The following is a 13,954-nucleotide window of genomic DNA, read 5'->3' on the forward strand; positions in this document are numbered from 1 at the left end:
CACACACACACACACACACACACACACACACACACACACATATATATAAATTTACTACGTTCGATCGGATCTAATGTACGGCCCGCGAAAAACTGGTTTATTAGGCATGACAATACATTATGTTGTGTAGTACGGCGATCTTCGTCTTCACTTCCATGTATTTCCTGTCGGTCTGTAATTTAATTAAGATCGGTTTCTAGTATGGAGCGAAACTGTCCGTTTGGCACCAGTTGACCCAGGACCATAATTTCATTTCATATACCATTATGTGATCCTAACAACAGGTTCTCGTACTGTCCGTGTTCGTGGCCGTCGTCATAGTAGCGCAGGCAGCCGACGCTCTTTTGTCGGTCAGTTTCCGATTTGTTTTTATAATATACACTACGCATGCGTATACTCTGCGCAGAAACAGAACACGGTGCGTCTCGGGTTACATATTAAACAAAATATACGCGTGTTGTAGGAAGAAGAAGGTACGTGGTATTATATTTAAAATCAATATTTTGTATTTTAAAAACCTTCACGTATGGGCCATGTTACATTTAAAACGACAGCGTCTCGGCCCCGTTCAAAACTACACCTCGAAAAAAATATATATGAATACGAGTTATGAGTTTGAAATTATTATTCAAATAAAAAAAACCTTAACTGAGAAATGTAGTTTTCTATTACCATGTATAGTTTATATATTACATACCTACTGTCGTTGTTTCCGAAAGCTATACACAGTGTTACGTATTGATAATGGTATTTATTCTTCAAAAGCACAATGTTATAGAGTATTAGCTTTAATAAAATATTTTAATAAGTATTTAAAATCTTTCTACCAGAGAAAATATTCCTTATTTTTTTTAGCTATTACATAGTCTTAAACTGGAACACTGTAATTCATTAATTTTTATGTTACACTCCGTCACGGAAAAAATGATCATTGCGTAGACTGGGATTATCATTGTTGTTTTACTACGTACGGCGTGTTGTAATACTTGAACAATTGTTGTTCGTTTTATAACCAACACTTCCTATATAAACTTATGTATAATACGCTTCAGAGGATATACGAAATAGAAACGGGTTTGACACTGTATACAAAACACGTCCTTAAATATTGCGGGTTACCTAAAATGGGACTGGCGAAGGAGGACAAAAAATAAATAATATTTATTGAGAGCACGTTATACGCATAAATATAATATATAGAGTATGAGTGCGTATATGGCGTATATCTGAAAATCGTCCCGCGGTGTTTCAGCATAAGGTTTTCTTGTTATTCGACACGGCATCCTCCCTGCAGGCGCGCGAAGAGAGGAAGAGGATAGTATATATATATAGCATATAATAAAGGCTGCACTACAAAAGAGACATTAGCAGCATGTCTCCGTCGACGAGCGCAGGTATACGTACACGTATATGTATATTATATTTTATATGTATACGTGGTTTGCAGCATATAGTAAAGTGCGCTAGCGGACAAGAACCCGTCAGTGTGTGCCCATATTCTCATTTTCGGTTCACAAAACAAGAACATTATACAATGGAAATAGTTTTTTCATGGAAAAAAAATCCCCCTCGAGAAGGTTTTTTAAGACTTGCTTAGGGCACGCATACGTCGGGCCGGTAAACAAGAGCAGCTGCCGCCGAGATTCGGTTGTGCGCCGTACGGCGTTTCCCCATTGTCGTGTGCGCTGCGCAATAAAATCCAACGGGACTGCGGCTCGCGATTACAAAATAATATATACATATATAACATATTATGTAAAATAATTTGTAACTCCGATTAAACGAGTCTTGAATGATTGTTGTAATTTATTCGCCGGCAGTTCTCATAACACACATATATCGTTTAAACGATAATTTATATTGTTTTTCATTTGTGCGGTGCACTGCAGTTTTCGGGTTAAAAATATTTTTCCAAGATTTCTGTGCGCCTTTCTTCGATTTGCAAATGTTTTTATCCAAACACAACATAGCGTTTATCACGCTCGCGCGTACATAATACTAATTATTACACTGCGTACCCATCTATACATAAACACACACAACATTTTCGTTTGATCCCGCGTCTTGTCCTTGTGTATATACTGTACATGTACAGACGTCGGCTTTTATATTTTGAAGTTGGTCACACGATCTCATATACACATAGAAATATTTCGCCGTCCAACATATAATAAAACATACCATCATATGGCCGATTAAATTTTTTTTTTCAAACAAAAAATGTAATAAAGTATATATTATTTGTCGGCTACGTTTTTGTACATGGAACACTCGAATGCCGAGGAAATGAAATTATTTTTAAAAAATCCGTCCACCGTGCATAATTTAATCAGTCATCCAAGTAACGCACACGGACCGAGTATCGCGCTGTTTTTTCTTAAAAAGTAAGCGGTTTTTTCGAACACATATTTAAACGTGTCAAAACGATTTCATAATGCGCGAGAAGAGCTTTTTTAAATTATGTGTGCACGTATACTAAATACTCGTAAATGTGTATATAACAGCGAAGGCTTGTACACTTGATATACATAGAAATTTGTCCTATTCATTTTTTAATACGCATATAGAAAAATCAAAACAAAACCAGACGATTTCTAAAATCGAATTTACAAATTATACATTCAAAGGAATAACTCATGTTTATATGGTAAACACACCTCATAATCAGTACCGTGATTTGCAGCAGATTACAATATAAATGCGAATATTGCACGTGACCAATAACACAAACGAGTATACAGAGATTTCGTTAAGGGATTTCGTGTGTATAAGTACGACGTAGATTGCACGATGATTTTTACGCGCATGGCAAATCAATCAAAAGCTGTTCCATATTGACCATATAATCGTTTCCCCTTTTCTGATTTGCATATATACCACAAAATTCATTTGAATGTATGACGAAATTTCACGTGTTGCTGCGAAACCGGCAAATAGAAGAGGGTTGTACTCAGTCGTTAAGTTCCCCGGTGATAATAATGATAATAATGATAATAATAATAATAATACTCCGCACCCTTCACTTCGACACACCGGCAACGTGAACGGGTAACGACCGCTATTGCGCATAAAAAAATAATATGTTTTAAAAACGTTCTCTTATACAGCGGTTATATCACACACGGAACGTGCGTAATAATGTACGCAAATTAAATCGTCGATAAACGTTGTTTAAAATTGCACGGGGAAATTGGCGGACGTATAATGAAATCGCCGAAGAAATGCGAAACGAGTTCACGTGTACTACACGCACGCAAATAAACTTTACAAACAAACATAACTTTTTTCGCATAACCGTTTCGTTCAAGTCTCCCGAGAGAGTTCAAGCGAAATTCGCAAGAACTTTTTCGCATCGAAACGCGCCTAAACCCCTCCCCCTCCCATTAATCGTCATGATGACCACGTGAAAAGTAAACAAAACGGCCAGAATCCTGCTGTTGTCTAATAACACCGCATTTTGTATTATTGTAGACTATTACGATATTACGAATATTTATATGTTGTTATCTTACCGTGTTCTTGCGGCGGACACACGAAACGCGCGCGGTACAGAAGACGCGGGAACTGAAGTGCGTTTGAAACATTCTTGCGGACCGCGATCACAGCGGGTTAAGTAAAAACTGATCGGACCCGAAAACTGCGACGCACCGGTGCGCGGTAAATAACACACCGCGCGCACGTACACCGCCCATAACCTGGGACAACAGATCGTCGGTTAGGATGCCCGCGCGGACCCCTTCCTGCAGCAGCAGTAGCAGCAGCGGCAAGCAACCACCGAAGGGTGGTATGTACGCGTATGTTGTGCAGCACCAGAAGAGAAGAACGTGGACGCGCATACGCAGTAAACACGAACACGAGCGATCGAGTAAGCGAGCGCGCGAGCACAGCATGCACCAACCAAAACAACGCGTTCACATGCGGCGGCGCTTACCGGCCTGTCTCCCTCCCCGTCCCGCGCATTAAACCACTACGGGAGAAGAGTACATGGGTTCCGCACCGGCGGTGACGATGGTGGTGACGCGCACGTGAAACGCGTCCACGCACCCCTCCAAGAGCGTACACCGAGTGTACTACTACCCTCGCGCAAGGGACACCCCTCCTATATTTTATTATTTACAACAAATGCGCGTAGTAATGTGCGTGCGGACTGGGCTGCGACTACGCCACCCTGCAACGAGTGCGATATTCGTAACGGAAACACGGTCGTCACCGCCCAATGGTTTCTCAAAATATTTATACGAATTGCGTTGTTTTCGGGCGTTTCGTCAACGCGAAAATTTCGTGATTTTACATTCATCCCAACCACAAGTCATCTTGTGTTGATTGGATGTGTGAAATTAATAGTAGGAAGTAAATTTACCTTTTTCGTTTTCTCCCGCGTCCAAAATCGAAATCCTTAGTATTAGACCACTGCAAATAATAATTGCTGTAGAACCTATAAAATAAATCCATTTTTAAAAATAGATAATAATTCTTAGTTACAGCTTGATATTAAATACAATTTTTATAATATTTTTATACGTATACATCTTTAAAATACTTAATGGAAACTGTTTGAAAAAATAACAGAAAGGGCATTTGTAAGCTCAGTAAAACCATCAGAAGGAAAACGACCCTTTCTAATCTCCCATATCACTCTTTCCAAATGTAATTACACCACTCTCGGTTGAGTCCGGTAATAATATGTCATTTATGTGGGTGATAATGCGGAAGGAAAGACAAATGATGGTCGAACGACTTCGTTGCCATACGTATTATTCAATAATAATAATTGTCAACAGATATTTTTCCACCAGATTATTATTATAAATGAAACAAAAATTTCACGTCATCGTTATGATCTGTAGTGCGCCATTGTATTTATTTTTAATGATAATAATCTATTAAATCTACTACGTACGGAAAACAATGTTATAATAACAATATAATAATAATGTTATGAATACATACGATGCTTTTTGGAACGCTATAAAGAGTGGCAAAAATAATAATAATCTGAGGCAAGATAAACAAGTCGATGTGCACACACGTACGCGATACTGCAGGAGGCGCGCATAATAGAAACACACTACCGGAAAGCATCTGCTTTTAGGTGGTTTTCAATTTTATTCAATTTCTGTTCCCAAAAACTATACAAACATGAAACATAATATTATGTGTAAGTATAAAATATATCGCCACATCACCACACGTTTCAAACCCATCCAACATCGTGAAAACGAAAAAAAAGTTTGAACCACACCTGGACCATCATCATCATCATCATCACACCGCGGCAGAGGATTGTCCTCATTCGTCATAATCGATCAAAAAACTCATGAAAAAAAATCGCTGACAATATTTTAACACGCATGAGCGGTATGCGTATAACAAATCGGTTTTTTCCTTACTAACGTCACTAAAACTTTTTACTAAAATACATCTAAAATATTTTATTACGCACACGTTTGTAGTTTTCCGTACAAGTATATAACTACGTGATGTGTTCCCTCGGTGGATTTTATTACTATTATTCACAGCGGTAAAAAATTACGCTGGGGAGAAGTTTCATTTTTTCTGTGAATTTCTTCTTGATCGTTTCGAAACCCTCGCGGACGATGAACCATTAACGCGACATTATCAATAAAGGTCCATTTTGAAAATTGAAAAACGGGGACCCAGCTACGTGACACTGAGCATGATGCAAAGACTTTAGGGGTGAATATATATTTGCACAACTCTTTTTATTATTATTATTTATATCAACCGACGACGACCAACGTGCGTTATATGCATTGCAAAATATACCGACAAAAAAAAAAAAAATGAAATAAAAAATATACACCGTTTGTGAAGGGGGAAAACTCAATTCGTCATTTTGATTACGAACGCATTCAAAACACATCGTGAAATTAATTTTCTTTATTAAAACCTAGCGTATAAAGTATTATATTACATCCAGACACCCAGTTAGTTACTTGTGGTGAAATTATTTATACGAATCAGCACGGTATATACGTATGTAGTACGTATGGTATACGCGTATTATTGTATAACCTAGAAAACATTTAATGCGCGAGACACTGAAACGTCTGGAACACAACTTTTGCACGTAACTGTAATTTGCTTTTAATATTTTCATCATCCTTTAAAATAATTATGAGAAACTAAAAACAATATTTTGTTTATAGATGTAAAAGTTATACTCAAATTTAAAACGCACGAAAAATATATAATAATATCGATCTAAAAATTAGACACAAGGTGCTTACTATTATATCCTTTAGATACATATGAATTGTTCAAATAAATGATTATTGATTTTATAATGTATAATATTTCCGTATGCGTAGATATAATATATTTGAGTACTATTAGTTATCAATTTGTATGGAATTATCAGGATTAATCAAGATAACACTTGACTTACTTAATTGGTAGTTTTCCTCCTTAAACTGAACTGATTAACGTCCAATTAGACAATTGTACGTCTTTCAATAATTGACTTGCGGTTTTTACTTGTTGACAGTATCTCCTGGGGTTTTATCATATACAATCGATTTCAAATAAATTCTTACTCGTCTGTAAGCTAATTTTTAACCGAAACGACAAAGTAGTAGTATATATTTTATTACATACACGAAATAATATTAATACGATGTTTAAATATCTTCTATTCCACGAGTTTTATCAATGATTCTTCGACTTTTGTATCAGCAGAATTAATTAATTTGTTGATGACTCTGACCTAGAAAAGCAAATATGTGATCATCAGACGTCATAATGAATCAACTAGTTAAATACGTATGTACATATTTATTAGTTATAATATTATGTGAACTATTTACGTGATTAGCCTAATCTAACTGCATTTTAATATATTATTTTTATACTCATTAAAATCTATAGGTAGGTACGCTGACAATGTTATTTTTATCACAAATACATAATTATTTTATTCTTTATTCGTTTTTAAAGTGTATCTTTACGAAAACATTGAATGAAGATAGAACACAACAGGGATCTGTATAAAAAAATTTTCTTTCGGACCCGTAAACATCTGTCACCGAATTGTTGGCCAACCGTAGTTGATTATGAAACTCCTATACATCTGCTCCTTTTTATTATTATCGGCCTTCTGTTCATTGCATACAAGCTTAGTTCGTTCTTACAACATACACTCACACACTCCCCTTTAGTAGGAAACGATTATTTTTTTTTTTTTATCAAATAACACTTCCCTATTGGTCAAAATTAAGTCAAAATTTAAATCCTAGCATAAAATGATTGCTAAACTACTGAACAGTCAACTAACTGCAGTTACAAATATAAAAATTTTTAACTTGAAATTTTATAAATTATAAATTAAGAAAAAACACTATTTGTGTGTTAACTATGCTGTCATTCCCTTCGAGCGGTATAGTCGTTAAATTGTAACTAATCCCGACTACTTTTTTTTTCAAATGTATTGTTGTATTTAAAGGTAAAACAAACTTTTTTTTATGGTATATAATTAATTTATAACCTCAACTTATTTTACACCTATACTAAAAATGTATTAAATTAATGATACGCTTAATGATAAAGCTAATCTCAGAACCTAAATTTTAAATCAATAAAAGTTAAATGTCTAGAACTGGTTGCTATCATTGTCTTGAAAAGTATATTATTATACACATATTAATAGCATTGTTATCAGTTTTCCATTTAAAAATTATTACTATACAATAAACATAATATGTTAATATATTTACAAATACGCGTATCACAGACTTTAGTTGAAACAATACTATAATATACTATATTAATAGTGATTAAAACTATTATAATGATGTACCTATGATACATATAAAGTAGGTGTATTTTCAAATAGGTTCAAAGAATTATTTAAATATTAATTATTACTTATTAGCATTTCAATATTATAGTAATTTATGAATATAAATTATTATATTTTTATATTGCTAGTAAAAACTATAAGTGATAAGTAATAAATCGCCTAATGTTTAAAAGAATACATTTGCGGTTTTAGATTGTAAAATTTGATTTTATAAATTACGTATGCCTATTTCGCGTATAAGATGATTATATGTAAATGAGTAAATTACGTTTTTGTGAAGTACACACACATTTTTGGTACAAAAACAACATGGGTACCTAATAAAAAGTACGAATTTAAAAGTGCCGAGAAGTGGTGCCAACGACCTGCAATGATTATGCAATGTTTTTCGTATCAAATTCGACGCTTTTCCGAACACAATTTATTATTCAAATGCAATACAACAAGCCGATTAATACGGATATATATCAGCTATTACCTACGTTATCACCTGTTGCATAATTCAGCTAGAAAAAAAATGCACGCAAAATATAACGGCGATCCAACGATCGGTTTATTTTGCAATTCTCATTCTATAAAATATGTCAACGACTCGAACACATAGTTTATAAACAAACAAGATTTCGCTCGTCTGTGTATGCAGATATGATATTTTGGGGTAACGCCATCATAAAAACCATTGTTATAAATATTTCTGTATATATTAAAAAAAAATGTAAAGGTTCAAATACTATACATGAAAAAAAAACTAGGAACAATTTTCTTTATCATCTGCAGACAGTTGTATTTACTAGGCAGTTTAAAAATTAGAAAAAAAATACAACCATTTTAGCAGGTTTAACGACGTTTACGACTCAGGATAAATAATATATGACCTTTGTCAAACCAATGTGTCTCATTGACATTATCGAATGTCCGGGTAGAACGATTTGTAAAATTTCTGGAACTTACAACGTCAATGACCTCTACGAATGTCATTAAACTCGCGTATGTGCTATGACGTTATCTTAAAAAAAAATAAAATAAAAACGACCTTTCTGGCTTTTCAAAATAAAATTTACAGTGAAAAATGTACAGTGTTAGTTTTTTATTTACAGCCACGTATCCTTCAAGCAATTCGCGCTTGTAACCTAATAGAAAATGTAAAGCCATCCGTTCCGGGCGCTTACGCTCGAATTTCATGGATGACCAATTATAAACTGATACAGTTTTACAGTAAATAAAAGAGAGCAGGTAATTTTTAGTTGAAAAAATTTAAATTGAAAATATTTTTCTCCTCATTTTTGTAAGAGTTTAACACATAATATTTATACAAACAACACGTGTTATACCTGAGGTTGGAAAACATATTGTATTGATCTCCATTGAACGAGAAACCAGAGCAATATATTTGAAGGTCTTTTTCTTTCTTTCGTTTTGGTTTTTTTTTTCTAAGACGTTGGGATAACTCAGGAATTTTAGACCCGGATTTCTGAATAAAGGCATGCTACCTGCTGGCACTCACCCTTCGAACGGCGTTTTCACAAACGAAGTGAAATCGTCGTACAATATTAGGAAACTGAAATGCACAGAATTATAGAATGCTGGCGTTAAAATTAAACATTATATACCTTGGATGGTCAACATATTATAACATCAACACACCTTTTAAAAAAAAGATTCCATATTTATTTAAAATTCAAATAGTAAAAGTAAAAAGTCAATGCTGCGGTTCACACATTTTATGCACCAGAACGTAAGCCAAACGACAAAGATTTTGTAGGAATCTAAATATAAATTATAAATAACACTATATATAAGAGCGAGGAATGATGTCAGTAATATAAACATTTTTATTGACAGTTACAATAGCTGTTAGAGAATGGAAATAAATATTAAGATAATACATCATAGATATATACATTATTATTATAAATAAAATTTGAAACATTTAGTTCAGTAGTCTAATCTAAATAATTAATCTATAAACTACTCTTACGTTTTTTAGTTTTAGTAGTGTAAGAGTTACAATATTTTTTTTCATATTTTTGCTTTATGCTTAAGCCCACTGATAAATAATATAATTCAATGATTTACATTTTTTACATATCTTTTAGTTCAAAAATTAATTAAAAACACTTTTATAAACTATAATTTATGTTAAAAAGATTTTATTATTATTAAACACATTTCTATTTTATAAAAAAAATAAACAATAAGATAACATAAAAATGAATAACTAATATTTAAATAATTATTAATCTCGTGTGAAGAATCATGATTTTAACACAACATTTTAAGTTTCATTTATAAAATAAATTATAAACGATTTTCAATTTCAATAACACTTGACAATAAATTATGTATAATATAAATATATAGTATTTATTATATTGTCAAATAACATGGATTTTTAAATTTTATACAAATTATATATGTATTAAAGGGTATTATCTCGTAAATTTAAAAAAGAAATTACTTTTGACTTTGGCATTATTTTAGGATAAATGGTAAGGATACTATTAATTAACATATTATAAAACATATTAAGGCAAATTACATATTTTTTAAAAATATTTAATCAGTAACTGATCATACGAAATAACTCGATGGTTTTTTTTGTAGTGCTTAAGGTAAAAATTCGAATTCTTTTAACGCCTACAGATATTAATCAGAAACAACTGGTTTCTTTATAACACAATTACACAGCTACATACTACTATTTATTTCAATTTGATTGTTTTATTTTAATTCAAAATAATATAACAGTAATATTAATTTTTAGACTGCATATAGGAAATAAAAACATTTTCTAATTGTTCATGTTCTTGATCTTAGTCATTAAATTAATTAAGGAGACGTAAAAAGGAAGTCAATACTTTTGTATATTTACGTCCAACATAATATCCAATAGCTAACAGGTAAGGATGTTATTTATTGATAGTTGTGGCCTGTGATTTATTAAACTAAGGTTCAAAATAACGACTTTTACTCGTAAAATATCATGTTTACAACAGATTATAAAATTAAAATTACAAGCATTTTAAGAGTATTAGGCCGTGTAAAAGGTTCGTTCTATATTGGTTATGCGAAACAATTGAGAAATACTTAACACTCTAGACTACGATTGGTTTAGTCATAAGTTGAAACAGAAATATTGTTGAAGCCGTGGTTGAAGTATTCAGAAAAACCTAAACGTTCAATTCTTATAAACATTGAAACGCCCGTATGATGTATACGTTTATTAATTACAATTTATAATACATATTGTACATTTTTGTTATTATTAAAAGTTAAACCTATGATATAATATTTTTTTTTCGGATTTTTTAGTGAAAGAAAATGGGTCAACAAATATATCGGTTTAACATTTCTCAGCGACAGCCGGTAGACGTGATCCGGCAATTGAGTTTGTATAGAATGGGCGAGGTTTCCTGTGCGCACGGGGCTCACCTTGTAGCTTCCTTTACATCCTTTGTTTTTGTCACCGTCCATTGGATACACAGTTTGATATATATACATTATAAATGTCCATAAAAAAAAATTAGATACTAAACGTCTTGAGCCTCTTAAGGTATATATACGCGCACGCATAATAACACATTTCCACAATTTACAAAGATACAGGGTGGTCGAGGTTATACAGTCGTAAGAAATAAATCGGTATTAATTAGTAGACAAGTGGGATAACAAGAGGATTGTGTCTGCCGTTTCCACTGGCGTGTAGACAAATCATATTTTATATTGGTCACGAAGACGCACATTATGGTATTATGGCTCTTATATAGTATATTTAAACGTAACTGACAAGTAGACTAATGAACCCTATGGAAATAATCGTACTTGGATTGTATGCGGCTTATACAAGTAAGAATGGTTGTTCTCGTTATATATATATGTGTGAGTATGTGTATTAGTTTTATAATATTTTTATAAGAATATATTTATAATTATATAAACTTATCTAAAACAGAAATACAACTCATTGACATTGAACAAAATCCAAAACGAGCAATTGGCAAATAAGGGCATTATTGCAACGATACATAAAAAACATTTGTTGATTCATATATTACGAAGTACATGATATGTTTTATGCAATTCGAATATAATGATGATTTTATTATGCATCATGCAGATATGCTACTGTGCCAGTAGAGTTCTGTCACGTACAAACATTGTCCAATACCAAGTACAAGAATAGGCCGAAACGTTTTAATATAATTGTTTTTTTTCCAACCCAATTTCAACATTTAATATAGGGGAATTTATGAACATCCTATCGCGTTACACAGGGTTTTTTTCTTGACGGAGATGTGGGGCGGAAACATTTGAATGGAATACCTGGGATTAATCTTTGGTTACGAGAAAAATACGTTATCTGAAGGCGATGTGCACAAAAGATGAGGTAGGCACTACACATAATGTATGAATATACTATATACGAGGGCAGATGTGTCGTGTGACCAGTTCCGTGCGAACACCTGGTTCGTTATCGAGAGAAGTCTGAGCATACGATTCAAGTATTAAATCCCTAGGATAAGAATAATTAAAATATATACGCAAGACGTGCTTGAACCTTTTAGACGCAGATAAAAATGTTAGTGACTTGAGAAGGATAAGTCAATATTTTTATTATGTTTTTAACAATGAAAATTATTAAAATTTATCACTATCGAACAAAAATAACTGGATCTTCTATATGAATTAATTTTAGTATAGGACATTGAAATATGATAAAACATTATAAAGAAAATTAGTTTTGAAAAGCAAAACGGCTAATAGCTTATAGTAATAATCCAAGCATAAATGTAATTCATTATATATTTATACATTAAACGATATATAAATTACATTTACTCGCATACATAATACACACACACACACACACACACACATATATTATATTATTCAAAACGTTGAGATCGCAAGTAAAATAATATTGTCTAGTTCTTTGCAATGATGCATAAATATTTAATAGCCAAAATGTTCATTCTTGAAACTAATAGTCTACTCCAGAATAATGCTATATTTCAATAAAAACATAATTGTTAGTCTAACTTTAAATATCACAACAGAATAAAAATAATAAAATAAAATGATGTGTAAAAACGGAATTTAAAAAAAATTGAAATGAATTAAGGAGTATTTATTATTAAGATAACGAACGTTATTCATCGTTCCACGCGTAGCACGCGACTTAATTTGGCATCGAAAGTTTTCTACCAACATCGAATAATAATAATAATAACGGTATAATGGTTTGATTTTATTGCTGTACCATGTAATATTTATAACCCACACACACGACGGAACTTAATTAAATTTATAATAATAAATTATTTTTAACGTTAACTACAATCCGTATCAAAGCACATTATTGTCAACAATAAATCGCGACATGTTGCATTATAAAATGTACATAATAATAATAATAATAAACAAGCGTTAAAACGTCATTCATATCATTTCGTTTCCATTCAAATCCACACAATGAGCAGCATTAATGGGAAATAAATAAGTACGTGGAGATGGGTTGGTATACCTAAAGACCAAAATAGCAACAAAAAAAAAGGCTAACTCATAAATACAGTAGAGTCGTGGAACCCCGCAAACTTTGATAAGTCGTATACAGTTCTATCAATCCCTTCGGAAATGTATGTCCATTCCGATTGAATCAGGATAACTCAAATTAATTTTCGTAATATTCACGAGTAATCGTTGCGAATTCAGTACTTAGTTGCGTAGAAATTGACAGATATTTCAAGTGGGAAATTGGCCAAATATCAATAAATATAGTAAATGTACGGAAAAATCTTACCTGGACCGAGTAGGTGATGAGATATGATCCGACGAACAAATACAAACATGCATATAATGTATTAGTGTGTGCAAAAAGCCATTGGGGACACGTGTGGTGGTGACTATTGTCGGACTATTCGAGATTTCCAAATGAATATATTATATTAGATCATGGCAGAAGGACGACACACTATTCTGTAATGCACACACACATACATAGACCAGCACATGTGCGGTGTGCGGAGAAAAAAATAAAAATTCCCGAGATGGAACGAAAAAATAAAAATAAAATAAATATAATAATAATAATATAATGTGTAATATACATCGGCCAACTAATGGAATGAGACTGTC

The 13,954-nt window shown here is 32.5% G+C and overlaps 1 long non-coding RNA gene across 1 annotated transcript in view; it reads right to left on the minus strand.

The window, feature by feature from the left end:
- LOC112686910 overlaps positions 1–13,954 on the minus strand; it is a 21,707-nt gene extending 7,753 nt beyond the window's left edge. Inside the window, exons 1-3 of the long non-coding RNA XR_003148932.1 lie at positions 13,620–13,954; positions 6,410–6,727; positions 3,513–4,435 (exon numbers count right to left, since the gene is read on the minus strand). This is a non-coding gene — a long non-coding RNA (uncharacterized LOC112686910). The remainder of the gene's footprint in view (positions 1–3,512; positions 4,436–6,409; positions 6,728–13,619) is intronic.

This window comes from Sipha flava, unplaced genomic scaffold, assembly GCF_003268045.1.
Source record: "Sipha flava isolate LNK unplaced genomic scaffold, YSA_version1 32_pilon_pilon, whole genome shotgun sequence".
NCBI classification, from domain to species: Eukaryota; Metazoa; Arthropoda; class Insecta; order Hemiptera; family Aphididae; genus Sipha; species Sipha flava.